The following is a 13,397-nucleotide window of genomic DNA, read 5'->3' as shown; positions in this document are numbered from 1 at the left end:
GGGCCGCGGATGAGTTATCGCGACGTCCCCCGGCCCGGCAATTAAACCTTCGTGAAAAATGGCCCGGCCCGGCCCGACCCGGACGGATTCGTCGACGGATCACGCGGTGCCGGGAGTTAGAAACTTCGTCCGATTAGACGGAAAAAAGTTGCCGTGCTTTTTTCCCGAACCTATTTATCATGTTCTTAGTGGAAATTAATTTGTCCGTTTACCAGCCCCGTGCCGCGGGAACCGTGCAACCGGGAACCAATGATTTATTCGCGATAAGACGAGAAAGAACTGTAAGAAACTTTCTCTCCGGCATTTCTTTCGAGAATCGTAAATCAATCGTAATTGCGTCAATCAACATTTTTACGCGAGAATTGCATGGAACGAGAGCGAAAATCGAAGGTACCTTTTTGTGTGAATAATTTCGGTACGGTGATATTCTTACAGTGACTGACAATGACTTTTGCAAATTCATTTTTATCGTGATACAATAATTTCTCCCGGAAATGCGAAATTTCGGTTTGTTCTGAATTTCCCTGTGCTAGCCCCACGCCTATGCGATTTATTGCTACGTCGATGATAAAGTTCGACGAAAGACAACAAAATGGTCCGTTTGCCGAATTGCCTTCGGATCGTGTCACGTGGCCTCCGAATCGCCTTCGAATCGCAGCAATAAATTAGAAATAAAAAAGTCAAGTCGTCGTTTTTATTCCAGCATTACTCGTATTAACGCGTCAACGGCCGCTGACACAACAGTTGTGCTATGCCGCAAACTGACGTTAACGGCCGCTGGTACGACATGCGTGTCACGCGCAGTGTACTCAGGAAAAGTAGCTACGCAAGGAGTGGGGGCAGGCGACGCACGCGCGAGAGTCCCGCGCAGCGGCGCGGCGCGTCCGCGGGGTGGCACCTATCGTATCGTATTGTATCCGCGGCTCCGCGTCGCGTCGCGTCGTCGTCGTAGTTCAGAATTACGATGCTCACCCGGTAGACGCGCCGCGCCGCTGCGCGGGAAACCCTCCGCGTGCGTCGCCGTCCCACTCCTCGCGTAGCAATTTTTCCTGAACACACTGATCGCGCGCCGTTCGGCACCAGTATCGGTGGTACAAACTACTAGTTATTTCCGATTCGACCGTGAACGAATGCGAAATCGCAATTTACCTTGATAACATAATAATAAACCGAAAATTTCAATATCCGCGAAGTTTACCTGACAATTGATCGCCGATTTGCAAACTATGATTCAATTATAATTTTGTTTATTTGTAAGACAGCAGTTTAATCCAGGATGAAACGCTGTCTCCCCATGAAGGTTTCCCATAAAACCGCGCGGCCTGTGAAGCGTTAATGTACACCGAGGTATGCCGGCCACTGCGTTTTTTTCGCCGACCGCCCCGAGTTTCTATAAAAACGAGCCGCGAGGCCCGAAAAATCGCGACTCGGTATTCTCAGATCTGCCGGTTTAGAAAACGTAAATTCATGCGACCCGTCTGTTAAGCGTTCAGAAACAATGGATTAAATTCCCTTGCGCAAGCTTTCATTGCAATAAAAATAGTAAAAAGTTCTAAGTGAATTAATTCTTGACATTCTCGTAAAGCAACACACGTTGGCGCAGAATTGTAGCTCTGTAACCTTTAACAGGATTGCTGAATTGTTGACTCGCTACGTCCAATTCGTTGTACGACTTCGTTAATTTTCAGTATTCGTGCAGCTAAAATAGGGCAAAGTTATTATTTCCCACGGTGAATTTTAACTTTCTAATTTCGGTTTCGTTAATCGAATGACAGTGGTATCGCGTAAAATTTTGCAGCCGATATTCGGCGGTCGACTCGTTGAAGAACGAGTTGTTGACGAACAAGTAATCAATTTTGTAATACCTCGCGAGATGGTATAAAATAACAGGCTCCCGATTGAAATAAACGGAGAACGCTGGAGCTGCGGTTCGAAGGATTCGCGGTCCCCGGCAAGTGATTCCCTTCTTCTCCTCCTTAACCCGATCCTCGTACTTATGCATATGTGTATGTACGTATAATATGCGGCATGCATAATGCATGCACGCAGGATCCGCGCGCAGACACGCGGAAGCGTTCACGGCCGCGTACACCGCGTTCCACGCGCGCGTATCCTGCGTCCTCGCGGACGTCGTTCGCCTACAAATTGCCAAACTTCTTCGAAAGAATAGAGAGCGAGAGGGAAAGCTGGGGTCGGGCAGGATCGAGGGAAGAAGACGTTAACAGGACGGCCAGCCGACGAAAGGGAAAAGGAAAAGGAAAAGGAAGAGGCACTTGTTGGCCGGATCGAACATCCTGCGAATACGTCGGAAACACGTCCACGAAATTTCCTCGCCGAAATGCAGGATGCGACACGTGGCAGTCGCCGGTTTATGCCAGACGCGATTAACAAGTCTTAACCGTTCGCGGTCGTCTGGCGACTCGGAGGCGCCACTCGAAATCGCATGATTCGAAATAAGTATCATCGCATCGAATTTGTTCATGCATTGCTCGAACGAATTGTAGCATAGGCAAATCTTTGCCAGAAATTGGCCAACTTTGATCGACGATAATTCCGCGAAAAGTCATCGTAGGATGACGATCTTCTCTTCAAATTGAAGCTGGAAACCTCTACTTTAAGACAGTATTTTTGGATTTTATGTTATTTTATTATGTTATTTTATACATTGCTCGAACGAATTATGGCATAGGCAAGTTTTGGCCAGAAATTGGCCAACTTTGATCGACGATAATTCCGCGAAAAATCATCGCACGATGACGATCTTCTCTTCAAATTGAAGCCGGAAACCTCTACTTTAAGACAGTGTTCTTAGATTTTATGTTTAATGCACCCTTGACACTGTAACCCTTTAAATATGAGACTATGTTTGTCGTAGTGACCGACATTTCGTCAGGTTTGACGAAATGCACGGACTTCGTAGAATTTTTTTCGGGAACGTCGCTTACAGAAGAATATAGATTGATCTTTCCTCTTTAATTCAAAAAAAAAGAAACTCAGCTGCGATTTTTTTTCGCGAAGTTACAGCACTTTAAAGTAACCCTTGTCAATCTCATACGTCAGTCCCCTGGAAAAGGGTTCATACTCGGCACATTACATGCGAAATCGACGATATCGGAAGCAAGGAAGTTCGAAGAAACAGAACGGAGTGTTTCCGAACATTTTCTAGACACTGGCGAAATTAGCTGACCATGTTTTTTCAATGTTCTATCGATCATTCGCAGCATTTGGAAATACCAATGCCGACGATATACGAGAAAAATGTAAGGGTTACTTTAAAGGGCTGTAACTTTGCTTAAAAAAATCGCAGCTCCGTTTATTTTTTTTTTAAATTCAAGAGAAAGAATGATACTTCATTCTACTGTAAACGGCGAATATGAGAAAAATTTTTCAGAGTCCGTGCATTTCGTCGAACTTGGCAATTTTTAATATGGAAAACATGACCTCGCATTTGAAGAATTACAGTGACGACGGTGCAAGAGACTTAAAATCCAGAAATATCGTCTTAAAGTAGAGGTTTGTAGCTTCAATTTGAAGCGAAGGTCGTCATCCTACGATGACATTTCGCGGAATTATCGTCGATCAAAGTTGGCCAATTTCTGGCCAAGATTTGCCCATGCTATAATTCGTTCGAGCAATGCATAAAATAACATAATAAAATAACATCAAATCCAAAAATACCGTCTTAAAGTAGAGGTTTCAAGCTTCAATTTGAAGAGAAGATCGTCACCCTACGATGACTTTTCGCGGAATTATCGTCGATCAAATTTGGCCAATTTCTGGCCAAAACTTGCCTATGCCATAGTTCGTTCGAGCAATGCATAAAATAACATAATAAAATAACATCAAATCCAAAAATACCTTCTTAAAGTAGAGGTTCCCAGCTTCAATTTGAAGAGAAGATCGTCATCCTACGATGACTTTTCACGGAATTATCGTCGATCAAATTTGGCCAATTTCTGGCAAAGATTTGCCTATGCTACAATTCGTTCGAGCAATGCATAAAATAACATAATAAAATAACATAAAATCCAAAAATACCGTCTTAAAGTAGAGGTTCCCAGCTTCAATTTGAAGAGAAGATCGTCATCCTACGATGACTTCTCACGGAATTATCGTCGATGAAAGTAGGCCAATATTTCTACGTGATAAAATAAAGCAGAAACGCAACGCCGGAAGCGCTTAGAGAACGCGAAATTAGTTGAAATTTCCAAATCGAGTGGGGACACCACGTGAGCCAACGATGAAAGTAAAACGTCAGGAATAAATGTATAAACTTCCGGCGAGACAACGCGAGGTCGCATCAAAGGGGTGGGTTTCGTTGCGCGTGGGCCGCGCGACAAAAGGCATTTGTGCGATCCGCGGGCGAGTATGATTAATTCTTCGGGATATTCAATCATTAGCGAGCCGATGCGATAACCGAGCACCATGGCCGCGTTCTGGGAACAATTTTCAATTGGTGCCGGTCGCGATCCTGCCCGTTTTAATAGAAATTTACACTGATTAACAGCGCGGCGCGGAGGCGGAACGGTTCTATGAGATCCTTTTCGAATTTATTTAACCCGAAACCGTATTTGATACCGCGCTAGAACGAACAGGTTGCGCGCGAGCCATTAAAGGGCGGCCACGGTAGACCTCTGATTAATTTTATTGATCGGCCTGGGACAACCGTATCGAAGTTATTTTATTAATATCCAATCGTATTTCGAAAACGTTAGCCTGGGCCGGCACGCCCTGCCTGCGCCCAGCAATAACCATCCATCCAATTTGCGCGTGATCGCAGAAATGGACGCAAGGCGACTCTTTATTAAATCAATTGCGACCGACAGAAAGGGCGGCCGATGGGAGGGCTAATTACGAAAATATTTGATCTCTGTGAAAGATCATATTTTCGCGTGCGCTCGCTCGACCCGTTCCAACGACCTCTCCACGTTCCCGGCTCGCCGCGACGCTAAATCATGCCCGTGCTCCCGTCGATTTCAAAATTTCTCTCTCTCTCTCTCTCTCTCTCTCTCTCTTTCTCTTTTTCTCTCTTTTTTTCTTTCTCTATTCCAGCCTCTCTCGTTCGATGCTACGCAAGATTCGTTCGCGCGACGCTGTGTGCCTTCTTAACAAATTATACGCAGGTACAGCGAATTCTCCCTAACTGGCGCTCAGATAGCGCACGAAAATGGACAATTTGGAAAGAGGAGATACGATTATTCGAGGCTTGCGGCTCGTTCTTATGCTTACGTACTGTCAACAGCTATAAAAACGAGCTGCAAGACTATAAAATCGAATAATCGTATCTCCTCTTCCCAAATTATTCATTTTTGTGCACAATCTGAGAGGCGTCAATTAGGGAGAATTTACTGTACATATTGATAATTTTTAAACGTAAACCGTACATAGTAATTCATGAATTACTATTCATACATTTATTTATTAACGTAATTTACATCGACTTGATGGATATTAAAAAATTGTCGATAAAACAGAAATAATAAAACAGAGATTGTCTGCATAAAATAATAGAGCACGTATTATAATAAAAATAAATAGATTATGTACATGTACATGTTTACAAGCTGAAGCCTTATTCATACATTTATATTACGTGATTTTAAGAACGATGGAATTCATGCACAGTTAACCATAAACTCTACATAGAAATTCATGGGTTATTTATACATTTATATTACATGATTTTAACACTAGGTTTACGAAATCCGTCAAAATGACGGGTCACTGATTTTTTAATTTACGATTACTCATATCGTAAAGACACATTTATGAGTTATTTATTCGATTTATGTGTTACTTACGGCAAATGTTACAGTAACACTTGTTAAATAATAATAAACTTGTTGATAAATTGTTTTATTGTTACTTTTATTAACTGATAGAAAACAGCTGTTTTTTTTGTGCTTCGTAAAGAACGACGGAATGCAAACAGACAAGGTGGATGGTAAAAACAGTTTCAACCTGCAGTAAATTCTCCTCAATTGTCCTTCAGCTTGTAAACGAAAGATGTAGACAATCTATTTATTTTTATTATGATATAATGTATAATCTATTATTTTATGTATACACAATCTATTTTATTATTTCTATTTCATCGACAATTATCTAATATCGATTAAGTCGATGAATTACGTTAATAAAAATTTATACCACCTTGTAAGTATTAATTCAATTATTATTGTTACTTACTTACTTTTGTTACTTACTATCAATTGTTAATACATCTTCTAAGAGCGAATACAATTACACGAAACGGGAATAATTATTAGTTTAATAATTTCAGATCGAGATAATCTCTCGATCAAAAATATTAAATGCTTCATTAAATCACACAAGAGAGCGTGTGAAGTTAAACTATTAGAATCAATTAGATTATTTATACGAATTATTGCATATTAGTAGCATCTAGAAACAATTACGTAAACTTGAAAGACTATTTCGCAGATTTATTATACTATTTCGCATTCATTTTCAGGACACGGAATTAGCGTCAAAAACACCTTTTCCCATTTCGTTAAGAACATTCCTAAATCACCAATTTCCGTCGCGCAAAAAAATATCTCTAAACACAGAAACGTCTGAAAAATCGAGACACACGTTCGCTGGAACAAATAAAAATTACTCTATTCGATGGCGGCTTCGGGAATGCAAAAATCGGCTGGAAAGCACGGAAATTGGGACGCCCGCCCTGCGCCGCGAAATATCTCGGAGGGAAAAACTGTCGCGACTGGAAACCTCTACTTTAAGACAATATTTTTGGATTTTATGTTATTTTATACATTGCTCCAACGAATTATAGCATGAGCAAATCTTGGCCAGAAATTGGCCAACTTTGATCGACGATAATTCCACGAAAAATCATCGTACGATGACGACGTTCTCTTCAAATTGAAGCTGGAAACCTCTACTTTAAGACAGTATTTTTGGATTTTATGTTATTTTATTATGTTATTTTATGCATTGCTCCCCAAAACGAATTATAGCATGCGCAAATCTTGGCCAGAAATTGGCCAACTTTGATCGACGATAATTCCGTGAAAAGTCATCGTAGGATGACAATCTTCTCTTCAAATTGAAGCTTGGAACCTCTACTTTAAGACAGTATTTTTGGAGTTTATGTTATTTTATTATGTTATTTTATGCATTGCTCGAACGAACTATGGCATAGGCAAGTTTTTGCCAGAAATTGGCCAAATTTGATCGACGATAATTCCGCGAAAAGTCATCGTAGGGTGACGATCTTCTCTTCAAATTGAAGCTCGAAACCTCTACTTTAAGACGGTATTTTTGGATTTTATGTTATTTTATTATGTTATTTTATGCATTGCTCCCCAAAACGAATTATAGCATGCGCAAATCTTGGCCAGAAATTGGTCAACTTTGATCGACGATAATTCCGCGAAAAATCATCGTACGATGACAATCTTCTCTTCAAATTGAAGCTGGAAACCTCTACTTTAAGACAGTATTTTTGGATTTTATGTTATTTTATTATGTTATTTTATGCATTGCTCCCCAAAACGAATTATAGCATGCGCAAATCTTGGCCAGAAATTGGCCATCTTTGATCGACGATAATTCCGCGAGAAATCATCGTACGATGACGATCTTCTCTTCAAATTGAAGCTGGAAGCCTCTACTTTAAGACAGTGTTCTTAGATTTTATGTTTAATGCACCCTTGACACTGTAACCCTTTAAATATAAGACTATGTTTGTCGTAGTGACCGACATTTCGTCAAGTTTGACGAAATGCACGGACTTCGTAGAATTTTTTTCGGGAACGTCGCTTACAGAAGAATATAGATTGATCTTTCCTCTTTAATTCAAAAAAAAGAAACTCAGCTGCGATTTTTTTTCGCGAAGTTACAGCACTTTAAAGTAACCCTTGTCAATCTCATACGTCAGTCCCCTGGAAAAGGGTTCAAACTCGGCACATTACATGCGAAATCGACGGTATCGGAAGCAAGGAAGTTCGAAGAAACGGAACGGAGTGTTTCCGAACATTTTCTAGACACTGGCGAAATTAGCTGACCATGTCTCGGAGGGAAAAACTGTCGCGACGTTAACGAATAGAAAGCGGTCTCGTCGGCGGACCGTCGGTAACGGGATGTTCCGTAACGGAGAAGCCGTGCCGGCGCTCCGAGTTTCCGCAGCGTCGCGCGTTTAATACACCGGAACCCATAAACATGTGTACAAGGGAGTAAAAGGCGGGAACGCGCGACAGTTCGGCGAATTTAAGGAGGAAATACAAATTGACGGGATTAAGGAGCTGACGACCGATCGTTCGCAGGGCACCGAACGACGCAGACGTCGTCGAGGGGGGCTGAGGGACGACGACGACGACGACGACGACGACGGGATTCTCGAAACGTTCAACGCGCGGGGCACGTTTTACAAGCCCGTTGACAAGCTGTACAGACGTAACTGGCTTCGCGGCCGGAGACTGCACTTAGCCAGTCGGCAGTTTAAACGGAGCTAAAGAGTTTACGACTGTCGGCGGTAACTCTCGTGTAATTCTACGGTAAGGTTCAATAAACAGGCACGCACGTTTCTTCGCGCGACCCCGTACCTCTTTTCTGCCTGGCGGCGCGGCGCGCGGAGATGCTCTTCGCGAGGATTACGCTGGACGACCGCGTGCATCCTCGTCCGGCGAATTCGTGTTCGCCGAAACGCACCTTGTACACGGGTAATTAAATTTTGTCGCGCGAGAATTAAGGCAGATGGCAAGAGTATCCGACGAGATGCACGGAAACTTGGAATTTCTCGGGCAACTTTTGACAGCGGGGCGAGTGTTGGTATTACTGCGGTTTTGATAGGCGAACTTTGACGGAGGAAATAGTATATTTTACGCCAATTAATCGACGATTCGAGATCAAAAAGATGAATTTGTTTATAAAATGTAAATTCTTTATTTATTCTTCCAAATCAATTTCATCCCCTTCAAAGTAATCCCCGTCCGATAAAACGCACTGTTTCCAACGCTTTTTCCAGTTCTCGAAACAATCGGAATAGTCTTTTTCCGGTATAGCCTTCAAGACCTTCTTCGATTCGGTTTTTATCTCCTCAATCGTGTCAAAACGGTGTCCCCGCATTGGCCTTTTGAGTTTGCTGAATAGCCAGAAGTCGCACGGAGCCAAATCAGGCGAATACGGTGGTTGCGGAACGATATGAGTCGAGCTTTTGGCAAAAAAGTCGCGAAGAACCAATGCAGTATGACATGGTGCATTATTGTGATGAAGGAACCAAGAGTTGTTCGCCCATAATTCCGGCCGTTTCAGACGAATAGCTTCACGCAAACGACGCATACCACTCAAATAATATTCTTTGTTGACAGTTTGGCCCGGCGGAAGGAATTCATAGTGCACCACACCACGATAATCAAAGAAAACTGTCAACATGACCTTGATTTTCGATCGACTTTGCCGTGGTCTTTTCGGTCTTGCTTCACCTTTTGCACGATATTCGCTGGATTGGTCGGTGGTTTCAGGGTCGTATGCGTAAATCCAAGTCTCGTCTCCAGTAATGATGCATTTCAAGTGGTCCTGTTAGTCAGACAGCAAAGTTTCACACACATCAACGCGGCGCTTTTTTTCCAAAAAATTGAGCGATTTTGGCACCAATCGAGACTTGACGCGTTTGAGACACAAAACATCCTTCAAAATGGTTTGGGCTGAGCCAAATGATATTCCAACACCATCAGCGAGGTCTCTCATTGTCAATCGACGATTTTCAAGCACCAAATCTTCGATTTTTTGGACGTGGCCCTCGTTGGTAGACGTTGATGGTCGTTCAGAGCGCGGTTCGTCTTCAACGCGTTCTCGGCCCGCTTTGAACTCGTTGTACCACTTATAAACGTTTTTTTGTGCCATAGTTTGATCACCAATGGCCTTCCGCAACATTTTCAACGTGTCTGTACAAGAATATTCGTTCCGCAAACAAAATTTGATGCAAGTTCTTTGCTCAACAAAATCACCCATTGTAAAAATCGAAACCTGCCTTCCTAATGCCCGAGAGTTTTAAATGACAATTTCACCTTACTTTTTGATCACAGTAGTATGTATAATCTTCCTATTATGATGATTCGAGCTACGTATAATAGGAAATTATTATTAATTTTTGAAGCGGAGCGCCTGAGATAAAGGAAGTCTTATTTCGAGCGGAAAAGATTACACGTCCTCGCGAATGCATTTGATTTTATTTATTTTATAAATATACATTTTCCTATTGTAAACAAAAGATAAATTTTAAATTTTGTAATTCACCATGGCGCGATATCTTTGGTAACAATCTCCCATGTGCATTCTGGGTTTACTTGGACAAGTGTCACAGTATTCGCTTTGCCAAATAGAGTTACCAGATATCTCTTTCAAGTTTAGAACATTTTCTGCGTAATCGTTGGTTTCCTTTATAATTTCATTTACCGATTCGTCCGTGAGAAATAATTTAAAATATTGTATCGGCTGTTCGATGTTTGTAGGAACTTGTGGTCCAATGACCTGTGACAATACGCTAAAAGGTATTCTATCTGGAATATGTAATTCTTCCGTAACATCGCGCCATTCGTCTAAGTCTTGCAACGAATCTTCGCTTTCGCTTTCAATAATTCTCATTCTTCGTCTCTTTGGTAGTATAATTTCGCTGCTACTACTCGAGGTGTCAGAATCATAACCAACATTGTCTTCCACAATGTCTTTTAACTTTTCAAAATCAAACACGTCTTCGGTATCGCTCGGTTCTAAATTCTCATCGTAATATTTACCATAGAAAAGGTCAAAAAATGGTTTAATCGTAACGGTACAGACTTAGCACGTTTTAACTACAGATAACAATTTCTAACGCCGGTGCTAACGTATGCTAAAAAACATTTGGCACCGCAGCGGAGCCTTCGGAGTTACGGAACAAATGACAAATGTCTCCGTAGCGGAGCCTTCGGAGCGCTAAGGGTTAAAATCGCCTGACTCATCGAGTTCCGCGCCGAAGGTGCTGGCAAGCTTCTTAACGCTAGATTCAGAGAGCTCTATGAGAAATTAATTTTTATTGCTTCGCAAAGGTTTATCGCTTCGGTAAGATAACACGTTGATTCGGATTTTCATGGTATTTTATTGTAATATTTGTCCCAGACAACGGATTTGCCGGTCGAATAATTGATGCAGCAATGATAGTTGCATGAAATGTAAAAAAATTGTGTTGTCGTTTACGCGATAATAATAAGAACAATCGGTCTTGTTAATGTTGATAATGAAATAAAAAAAAGAAGGGAGCCAACAGCACGTGGTGTTCCCAGGCGGTCACCCATCCAAGTACTGACCACGCTCAGCGCAGTTTAACTTCGATGATCGGACGAGAATCGGTTTTCTGCAACGCGATATGGCCGTTGGCGAAGTAAACGTTGCAACAATTACGTTTTCCTATCTTCCAACACATATCTGTTATGATCGTGAGCCTTCGGAGTTACGGAACAAATGACAAATGTCTCCATAGCGGAGCCTTCGGAGCGCTAAGGGTTAAAAAACCGGCGGTAACGCGAAGTGTAGAAATAACGAAGCAATCGAAGATCCTAATCTTGCATGATAAAACACAAATCCCCGATAATTATTTACAAAACACATTCTACTCTTGCAGGATGTAATTTTGTGCCCGGCAAAAGGGTTATTAAAAAACCGGCGGCACGCGAATTGTACAAACAACGAAGCAAGCGAAGATCCGGCCTCGTCTTCCGGTGGAAACGGAAGACACTCCTCGTCGCGCGCCTTTCCCCGTCGTTCGAGTTCCCGAAGGCTGATCGGGCAGAGGGAACCGGAGCATCGCGGACAAGGAAGAAGCGGGGGGACGTGCCGAGGAAGAAGGATCGCGCGGAGGCGTTGCTCGAACGGCCGCGTAACGCGATAACGCGCGCGCGGCCAGGAAAGTTTGCGAGGCGAAGAAAACGGACGCGGCGGGGGTGGAGCGTTTACGAGTGTTTCTCTCTTTTTTTTTTCTCTCTACGTGTTCCGCGATACATCCAGCCGCGGGGTTAATGGAAATGCCGGGAGCATGGCGGCGCATACTAAACGGGCCTCTGAGCCCTCCCCGCGCGTCCCGGCCCGATGACTTCCCGACTTTTTCTTCGGGGGGCCCCCTGGGCGAGGCGCGGGGAGAGGCGGCCGGAGACGATGCCCTTCTCATAACTTCGTTCCGCCGCGAACCCATAAATTTGCCGCGACAACGCATAAATCAGACGTGCGTGCCCGAACGCGCGCGCGGACCAAGTACGCGCGGGGGCCCGGCCCGGCCCGGCCCGTCCGATCAGCATTCCGGCCGCGAACAGACCTTCGATACACCGCGCACAGAGTAAACACGATCGCAACGGGAGAACGCTCTCTTCGTCTTTTCTTCATCTTCTCTGCGTCCCCGCGCCGTGTTTCCTCATCCTCGGCCATTTTTCTTACTTCGCGAGCAAGGGCGAAGCGTGCGCGCGCGAGCGCGCGACACGCTCGCCGATATTACCGTTCGCTCTTCCACGGCCATCTGTTCAAACTTCGAGCGGTGAGTTTTCTGTACGGGCCACGGTTCTTTAGAAGGCAATTACTACGGCAGTCGAACGGCATCTTGTTGTCTCTCGTTCATAATTCTCTCCCGGCTTCCGCCGAAGGGGCTTTCGACGGTCCCTTGTTCCTTCGGCCATTTTTCTGCAGGCTGAACTACCACGAGGTTGATACACTTTTTTTTTTTAGGAGAGGATAGAAGATAAACGGACTATACTAACTACTGTTCGGAACATTCGGAAGATCAGTTTTTTTTTTGCTGGGAGAACGCATTGCGTTTTACTCGGCCCTTTACACTGGGCATTTGATATATTATAATATAAATATTAATATATTAATAAAAATAGTATAATATAATAATATATTATAATAAAATAATATAATATAATATATTAATAAACAAAATATTAATATAAATATTATAATATTTGATATATTAGATTAGATATTATATTATGATATGTTATATTGTATTATACTATACTATATTATATTATATTGTATTATATTATACTATATTATATTATATTGTATTATATTCTATTATGTTATATTATGTTATATTATATTATATGTTATATTATGTTATATTATATTGTATTATATATTATATTATGTTATATTATATTATATTATATTATGTTATATTATATTATATTATATTATGTTATACATATTATATTGTATTATGTTATATTATATTATATTATCATATATGTATATAACAATGAAACGAACTTATTGCGACCTATTCTTGGGGTTGAAATTAATTTTTCACTTCTAAATTTGTTATAAACTATTTTTTTTAGTGCATTAATTAATGTAAACACTTATCATCTGTGATACACGTGGCACGGAACGTTTTTATTTTA

The 13,397-nt window shown here is 42.1% G+C and overlaps 1 protein-coding gene and 1 pseudogene across 1 annotated transcript in view; both read right to left on the bottom strand.

Annotated features, from left to right (window-relative positions):
* The window catches only part of Pdk1 (Phosphoinositide-dependent kinase 1), a 1,509,859-nt gene that overhangs the window by 1,246,020 nt on the left and 250,442 nt on the right, over positions 1-13,397 (bottom strand). The window lies entirely within an intron of this gene.
* On the bottom strand, positions 11,261-11,380 carry LOC117223655 (5S ribosomal RNA; annotated as a pseudogene).

The sequence above is a fragment of the Megalopta genalis genome, chromosome 1 (genome assembly GCF_051020955.1).
Source record: "Megalopta genalis isolate 19385.01 chromosome 1, iyMegGena1_principal, whole genome shotgun sequence".
Taxonomy (NCBI): Eukaryota; Metazoa; Arthropoda; class Insecta; order Hymenoptera; family Halictidae; genus Megalopta; species Megalopta genalis.
This window is presented reverse-complemented; position numbering and strand designations above follow the sequence as displayed.